This window comes from Meriones unguiculatus, chromosome X, assembly GCF_030254825.1.
Source record: "Meriones unguiculatus strain TT.TT164.6M chromosome X, Bangor_MerUng_6.1, whole genome shotgun sequence".
Taxonomy (NCBI): domain Eukaryota; kingdom Metazoa; phylum Chordata; class Mammalia; order Rodentia; family Muridae; genus Meriones; species Meriones unguiculatus.
The window spans coordinates 22,371,818-22,380,940 of NC_083369.1; the positions used below are offsets into that span (position 1 = coordinate 22,371,818).

Sequence of the window (9,123 nt, forward strand, 5' to 3'; positions counted from 1 at the left end):
TCTGTATCCCAGCTGTATCCCTCATTCCCTCCCCAATCCCACCCTCCCTCCCTCATCTCCTCCCTGCCCCTTTCCAAGTCCACTAATAGGGGAGGACCTCCTCCCCTTTCATATGACTCCCTTTTGTTGTTGACTTTTTTTTTAAATCAAGTTGTAAACTTATTATAAATTAAAAATGAAGTTCTTAAAAATCTCAACTTGACCAGATAGGAAACAATTTAAAAACCATTGAAGGTGTATTGAGAAAAACCAGGCTTTTTTTTTTTTTTTTCTTAAAAAAACACGTTTGTCATTACCAAAAAGAGCCATGTTTAGGTAAAAATAATAAAAACCCCATGCAGATAGTTCTAGTGTATCTGGTCAACGGGCAAAAAGCAGTACTTGGGTCTTCAGCTCTAATCTTTGTTCATTTCTTATTGCTGGAATTTCATATTCATTTCTTCTTGTTGGATGACCAAACCGGATGATGGTAGAGATGGTAAGCCGGCATTTACTCAGCCCCGCCCTGCTCAGCCTCGGGAGCAGACGAATTCTCAGCTGGTGGATCTGCTGCTTTTGTCTCTTTGCCATCTTTTGGTTTAGGGTTCTCTGGGCGTATGCGTCGGTAATTGAAGTTGCTTGCAGCGATACTGACATTGAGGTGGCTGCTGACCTTGGGTCTCATCTCCTTGATTATCCTTGTCCTCTTCATTGCCATCCTCTCTAGGCTGTCTTTGGAGAGAAGGGCTCCTGCGGAATCGTGGTCTGTAACCCCAACACATGTTCTGTCTCACTGGTCTGCCTTGCTCTCCTGCACCCTGGTTGTCAGCACCCTCCATCACTTCTCCTTGCACAGGAGGGTTGGAATACTGTGGTCGACGCCCATAGGGTCTCCGCATGTAGTAAAGTGGGAACCTTCGCCTGCGATAGGGCCGGCGCTGTTGGGCCTGGCCTTCAGGAGCGCTTTCTGATCCCTCATCCTTTACCCCACTCTCACTGTTCTGGTAATTGCGTGGAGGCCACTATGACGTGGATAGCGTCTATAATGGTTACGGTCTGCTGCGTATTCTCTGCCTTGAACTGGAACTCTGCCAGGGCCTGTAACATTTGCTGCCTCAGCACCCTTTTCTCCTTCAACAACACCAACTCCACAGTCTCTCCATCTCCTACACTGTGAAAGTACTTCCTGGGGTTATTCTTCTTTATGGCAGTCTGGTGTACAAATATCTTCCTTGTTGTCATTCCTGTTGATGAAACCGTATCCGTTCCTTACATTGAACCATTTTACTATTCCCAAAAACTTCGTTGAGATGACCTTTTTGTCCCCACCGGTTGGGCGCCGCCGATGTGTGGCCGTCCGGGCCGCCATTCCCCTCGCCGCTGCCCGTGGAGCCGGGCTTGTTGTCGGCGGGGGGGGGGGGGGGGGGCGCTGAGGGCGGTGGCGGGGGCGGCGGGAGGCTGCTGGGTCCTAGGCCTCGCTGCTCATGGTTGCGGTGATGGTGACTGGGGCCGGCGGCGACGGCTGCGGCTCCTCCCGGGGTGTGATGGTGACTAGGCCGGCGGCGGCGGTGGGGCTCTCAGGGCTCTCTGGGGTCCGCTCTCTGCTCCCGCTACCGATCGAACTATCGAGAATCGATTCCAAAGTCTTAAAAATGGGTTAGAGCATAACTTTTCTATTTAGGACTGAGAATTCCACATCTCTTATTCTCTGTATCTTGGCTAGTTGTAGATCTGTGTTAATTACTATTGCCAATAGAAGCACTGTGATGAAATTTGAAAGATGTATTAATCTATGTTTATAGTGATAAAAATAATTTGGAGTCAGTTTAACACAATTTTCACTTAGTATAATAATATAATAGTAGTTTTTCTTCTAGGGCATATGACCTGTTTAGTCATAGGCTGTTGGTCCAATAATGGTGCCAGGCATATGTTTCATTTATATCCAATCAAAAAGTGGCCAGATACTGGCACGGTATCCTTGCCACTATTGCACCATAGACATGTTTTAACAGGTCAGTCATTATCATAGCTTGCTGGGATCAGAGCCCGGTAAGATTGATTTTTACTCTTGTGGTGTGCATGATGCTTTCTAGCACTTTATAAGCCAACCGATAGGAATTAAGCTTTTGGCTCATTACCAGGTTGATTTTTCCGTGTTCTGTGGCTCAAGTATGGGTGTCTTCAGCAATGGGTCTTACTATCACTTTCAAAAGGGTACGTGCTACCATTGGAAGTAGCTTATAATGTTTGGGGTGTTGTACAAGAACATCCTTGGAGCCAAGCTTCTTCAATCTTCAGGAGGTCACCTGGGCATGCTTGTAAGACATCACCGTAGCTGGACTTACTGTTGTGTTCACCTTCCATCTTGGAAGGAGGGGTCAGGGAGGATTCTGGGACTCTCATCCAAATATCCAGCTACAGCTCTCTAACAGTTTTATGCAATTCTGCACTAATTGCACTTGGCCTCGAGGTAACTGGGAATGATTAAAGGATAAAAGTGAAAAAAAAAGAAGAAGCAAGAACTCCATCTACACAGCAATGAAGAAGTTATTATTCATTTTGGTAGCAGACTTTCCACAGTGGTGACTTTAAGGTCACCATGCTCCTGCCCAAACCCTTCACCTATTGCTCTCTATATAAGTCCAATAAACCCATTGGTCCCCCAAAGGAAACTTTAGTGAAATCATACCTTGGCTTGTCAATGAGACAGCTGGAAAAGGAGTAGAGATTGTTTATATCTCATTAAGGGGAAAACTAGAAATAGAACATCTCTATAGGAACTCTGGCCAACAACGCACACAAAAAAGCAACCCATACCTACCCCTGTGATTTTTATTTATTAGCTATTAAGTGTAATGGAGGCATAGTCATCCTGTCATCATATAAATTTATTTTATTTTAATCAATACACACACACATTACTATACATCTATAGTATAGCTTGAAATAAAAAATGGTAATGTATCCTGTGTATATTTTGCTCAATGTTGGTTTGCCTATACAGAATATTTTCTAGTCCTATAAGAATCTTAGGAATTTTTTCTATTTCCATGAAAAATATTGTGTATAACTTCATTGGGATGCATTTAATTACATTGCTTTTCATAGAATGGTTGTTTTCACAATATCAAGATCATTTTATTATGTCTTTCTCAATCTCTTCAGAGATTTGAAGGTTTCATTGTATAGGTCTTTCAAATTCTTGCTTAGGGCTATTCCAAGATATTTTCTTGTCTTTGGTGCTAGTGTAAATGTGAGTATGTCACTGCTGTTTTCTTTTATTTTGGTTGTGAGCCTATCCTTTAATGGCTGAACTATCACTCCAGTCCAATGTTCTATTTTCTTGGAGCATTTATTTTTTTTTTTTTTATTTTTGGTTTACAGAAAGGCTACTAATTTCTGTTAAGTGAACTTTATATCCTGCCACTTTGTTGAAATTATTTATCTAGAGTTTTGATAGTAGAAGTTTTGGTCTTTGTAGTGAAAGTAACTTTTATTTCACCAGATAGAATTTTATCTCCATCTACTAACCTAGGTCTAGTCCTGGAAGCTTCTATTTACCACACAATCTAATCTAGGCGTTGAAGGTTTTCAGCCTCTGGGACTTACTGCTCAATAAGATCACTCTTTCTTATTCTTTCTGAACTCTTGCTGGCTGGTTCAACTCAGCTGTTCTGGCTCAAAGTCCTCTCCAAGCTGACTAATTCAATCTGACTTCTCTCTTGGCCTCTGACTAAATTGTTCTGCTTGACCTCAAAGTAACTCTAGCAATCAGTTCTAATCTTCTGACTCCTTTTCATTATCTGTCTTGTTCAGTCTTTACCTGCGTCTAGCTTGTTCTTTCTTCAACCTGTCTCTGTAAAACTCTGCAGGTAAAATTGTCTCTGGTTTCCACAAACTGAACTGCTCCAAACTCAACTCCACTGCACTGCCTCTCAACTCACTCTCAACTGAACTTCCTGAACAGAACTGACTAGAACTCAGATATGCATCTCTCTGTCTCCTGAGTGCTGGGATTAAGTCCTGCACCACCACACCTGGACTTAAGCTTTTCCTTGTCTAAAACTTGCACTAATTAAGGCTGGCCGTGAACTCAATGATGTGCTTACCTTTATCTCCTGCAATTAAAGGTGTTTCTATATTCCATTCAGATCATACAGACCTAGAAGATCTTTGGATGTGATCTCTTGCCAGAGCAGCCATGTTCTGAGTTAAAATTCCCTTATACTCTTATACCATATTGTCTGCATATATATAAGAATCATTTGACTTTTTCCTTTCTTTTTTGTATCCCATTTTTAATTGGATTATTTGATTTATTGATGTTTTCAGTTCTTTATATATTCTGGATATTAAAATTATGTCAAATGTGGAGCTGGTGAAAATCTTATCCCATTCTGTAAGCTGCTGTTTTGTACTATTGACAGTTTCCTTTGCGTTACAGAAGCTTTACAGTTTCATCAGTTTCCATTTATTAATTGTTGTTCTTAGTGCCTGTGCTATCAGTGTTCTGTTCAGGAAATTGTCAACTGTGCCAATGCCTTCAAGGATACTCCCCACTTTCTTTTTTATTGGTTTCAGGATATCTTATTTTATGTTGAGTTCTTTCATCCACTTGAACTTGAATGTTATGGTAGGTGATAAAAAGGGATTCACTTGCATTCTTATAATGCTGGCTTTCAATTAGACCAGAACAATTTGTTGACTATGTTTCCTTTTTTTTCATTGTATATTTCTAGATACTCGATCAAAAATAAGGTGTTCATAGGTATGTGGCTATATCTCTGTACCTTTGATTTAATTCCATTGATCCACCTATCTATATGCCAATACCAGGTAGTTTTTATAATTATAGCTCTGTAGTATAGTTTGAAATCAGGGATGGTGATACCTCTGAATATTCATTTATTGTATTGGATTATTTTAACTATCCTGAGTTTTTTTTTTTTTATTTTCATTATGAAGTTGAGTATTATCCTTTCAAGTTCTGTAATGAATTGTGTTGGTAGGAGTATCAGTCTCAGAAAAGAACCCTGTGCCAAGATATTTTGGTTCTGTTGCTCTCCTTGTGGAGCTCCTGTTCTCTCCAGATCTTATAATCTTCCTCTTCTTTCATAAGATTCCCTGCACTCTGTCCAAAGTTTGATCATGAGTCTCAGCATCTGCTTTTATACACTGCTTGGTAGAGTCTTTCAGAGGTCCTCTGATGTAGGCTCCTTTCTTGTTTCCTGCTTTATCCATATAACCTAGAATCTCTGATCATATATAGACCATGGCAGCTCAGTATCAAAGTGGGCTCCCCAGTAAGGGGAACAAGGACTATCTCTGACATGAAATCAGTGGCTGGCTCTTTGACTACCACTCCTTAAATGGGGAGCATCCTTGCCAAGCCACAGAGGAGGACAATGCAGCCAGTCCTGATGAGACGTGATAAGCTAGGCTCAGATGGAAGGGGAGGAAGGCCTCCTCTACCAGTGGACTTGGAGAGGGGAATGGGAGGAGAAGAAGGAGGGAAGGTATGATTGGAAGGGAATGAGGGATGGGGCTACAACTGGGATACAAAGTGAATAAACTTTAATTAATATTACAAATAAAAATTTAATTAAAATTGTGTTGGATTAGGAATAGTGCTACCTTAATATCCAACTATACCACTCATAGGCATATATCCAAACGATGCTCAAGTATACAACAAGGACATTTGCTCGACCATGTTCGTAACAACTTTATTTGCAACAGCCAGAAGCTGGAAACAACACAGATGTCCCTCAGTTGAGGAATGGATACAGAAATTGTGATTTACACAATGGAATGCCTGGTTAGCTCTATTGTGCTACCCAATTGCAGTAAAGGTCCTGCTCTTGAGTGCTGCAGAAGGTGAGGGGCAGGGCCATCTCTCTTGATCTCATGACCCCAGGGCTGTTCTTATGCTGCTATAAGTGGTGGGGGGAGGGGAAGAAGGTTATTCCTCTATTATCCAGGGGAGATGAATGGTAGGGCTAGGTCTCCCACTCTTGTATCTTTAGAGAGCTTGCCGACCTACAATTCCTACAATGTTTAAGCCTGTTCTCCCAAGTATTTCAGCTGGCTAAGGGCAGGTCAGCTCTTAAAAACCAGGAAATCATGAAATTTACAGGCAAATGGTGAGATCTAGAAAAGATCATCCTGAGTGAGGTATCTCAGAAGCAAAAAGATACACATGGTATATACAAACTTATAAGTGGATATTAGACATATAATATAGGATAAACATGCTAAAATCCATACACCTAAAGAAGTTAAAGAAGAAGAAGGACCCTTGGTAAGATACTCAATCTTCATTCAGAAAGGCAAAAGGGGCAGACATTTTAAGAGGGAAAAAACAGGAAACAGGACAGGAACCTACCACAGAGGGCCTCTGAAAGACTACCCAGAAGGGTATTAAAACATACACTGAGACTCACAGCCAAACTTATTGCAGAGTACAGGGAATGTTATGAAAGAAATGGGAGATAAGAAGACCTGAGGGGGACAGGTACTCTAAATGGAGAGCAAAAGAACAAAAAAAAAAAAATCTGGTCACAGATGTCTTTTGTGAGACTGATACTCCAAAAAAGGACCATGCATGGAGATAACCTAGAAGCCATACACAGATGTAGCCCATGGCAGCTCAGTCTCTAAGTGGGTTCCTTAGCAATGGGAACAGGGACTGTCTCTGATACAAACTCAGTGGCTGGCTCTTTGATCACCTCCCTCTAATGGGGGAGCAGCCTTATCAGTCCACAGAGGAAGGCAATGCAGCCAGTCCTGATGAGATCTGGTAAACTAGGTGGAAGGGGAGGTCTGAGGGAGGGGCATAAGAGAAGAAGAGGGAGGGAAGGTAGGATTGGAAGGGGATGGGGAAGGAGGCTACAGCTGGGATACAAAGTGAAAAAACTGTAATTAATAAAAAGTAAAATTTGAAAAAGAAATTGTATTAGGGGTTTGATGGGGATTGCATTGAATGTATAGATTCCTTTTGATAGGATAGCCATTTTTACTATGTTAATTCTCCCAATGCATGAGCATGGGAAATCTTTCCACATTCTGATATTTCTTTCCTTTAAGTCTTAAAGTTTTATCATACAAGTTATTCACTTGCTTGGGTAAAGTTACCTGCACCCCTGCCATCAAGGTTAGCTCTATTGTGCTACCCAATTGCAGTACAGGTCCTGCTCTTGAGTGCTGCAGAAGGTGAGGGGCAGGGCCATCTCTCTTGATCTCATGACCCCAGGGCTGTTCTTATGCTGCTATAAGTGGTGGGGGGAGGGGAAGAAGGTTATTCCTCTATTATCCAGGGGAGATGAATGGTAGGGCTAGGTCTCCCACTCTTGTATCTTTAGAGAGCCTGCCGACCTACAATTCCTACAATGTTTAAGCCTGTTCTCCCAAGTATTGCAGCTGGCTAAGGGCAGGTCAGCTCTTCAGCTTTCATGTCCCCAGGGCCAGCTCTCTCAGGATGCCCAAGTGAGAGAGGAGGTCACTTCTGTACAGCTGTCAGACATCAACATGTCCCCAGATAGGAGCCCACACCAGAGACGTCTGCATGGCCTTTTGGTGGTAAACAGCTCTTCCAGGGCCAGTGATCCAGATATGTACCCACCCCACCCAGCGGCAACATAAGCCAGAATCCCACCATGGTCTCAGGTGGCATCCCTGGCTATTCACATCAGACTCTTCCTCACTACTCTGAAACCTACAGTTCTCCCTTTCTCCATTGTGCCCTTATCCTTTTGTTTCTCTTTCTCACCTATTTTTCCACTATTTACTTGCTCCTTTTACTGAAGCGTGTGTTCTTTGAATTTTCGGAGTCATCTCAAGAGTGGTCTCAGGAGTGCTATGTTTTTCTTGTGCATTATGGCACTGGGCATGAATCATCTCAATCATGGTCTACCCCCACCCTCACACCGAGGCCCGCACTGTACCCAATTGGTAGTCGACTCAGGCTAGCTCCTATCTATACACCATGGCACTGGCCTGGCAGTCATCTTAGGCTTTCTCTTTACCGGGCCTGCCTTAGTGACCCCATGAGCTTATCTGTCTTGGGCTCATTCCCACCTGGGAGCCTAAGTAACAGGTGGGGTTCTTCTAGTCCTAGTCATCAGTTTGCTCCTGGTTCTGGGAGCTCTTGAGCCTGTGCAAAACCAGACTGGTAGTCATCATAGGCTAGCTCTCTGTCTGAGCTCCCTTGACTGGTTGTAGTCTCAGGCTCGCTTTGTTCAGGGAATGTTAAGCTACTAATCAGGCGTTCATAAGTCAGAACACATACCTGTTCTCCTCTCTGCTACCTGCTGATATGACACAGCAGCCACACCCACAATGTTTATAGGGGCAGTGAACGTATTTTTTTCATACACCATATTGTAATCATCAATTTTGCTTCCCCCAACTCCTCCCAGAAATTCCCACCAACCCAACTCTGTTGTAGGTTGTAGAGTCCTTTGGATATATACCCAAGAGTGATATATAGCTGGATCTTCATGTAGACCTATTCCCAGATTCCTTAGAAAACTCCACACTGATTTCCAGTGGCTGTACAAATTTGCATTTCCACAGCCATCAATGGATTAATACTCTTACTCTCCTATATTCTTGCCATCAAGAGATGACATTTGTTTTATCGATCTTGCTTATTCTGACTGGTATAAGGTGTAAACTCAAAAGTAGTTTTAATTATCATTTCCATAATGGATGAGGATGGTGAACATGACTTTCAGTGTTTCTCAGCCATTTGTGTTTCATCTTTGGTGATTCTGTTTAATTATGTAAGTTGTTTTTTATTTGCATTGTTGGTTTTGTTGATGTTCGAAGTTTTTATTTTTTTCTTACATATTCATATATTCTGGGTACTAACCCTCTATCAGATAAGTACTTGTTAAAGACCTTATTCCATTTAGTACACACTGTCCGAATAATTGTGACCTTTGCCATACAGAAGCTTTTCAGCTTTATAAGGTCACATTTATTCTTTCCTTAGTGTAGAGGCTATCAGTGTCCTGTTCAGAAAGTCCTTTACAGTTCCAATGCATTAAACCTATTCCCTGCTTTCTCTTCTGTCATATTTATGATATCTTGTATTTTGTTGAGATCATTAATTCACTTAATGTTGAGTTTTGTGCAAGA

At 42.0% G+C, this 9,123-nt stretch overlaps 2 pseudogenes; both read right to left on the reverse strand.

The window, feature by feature from the left end:
* Nucleotides 1-343: 343 nt before the first annotated feature.
* Nucleotides 344-1,449, reverse strand: LOC110542175 (Y-box-binding protein 1-like; annotated as a pseudogene).
* A 6,776-nt stretch (nucleotides 1,450-8,225) lies between these two features.
* On the reverse strand, nucleotides 8,226-8,336 carry LOC132650263 (small nucleolar RNA SNORA17; annotated as a pseudogene).
* Between the last annotated feature and the right edge of the window lie 787 nt (nucleotides 8,337-9,123).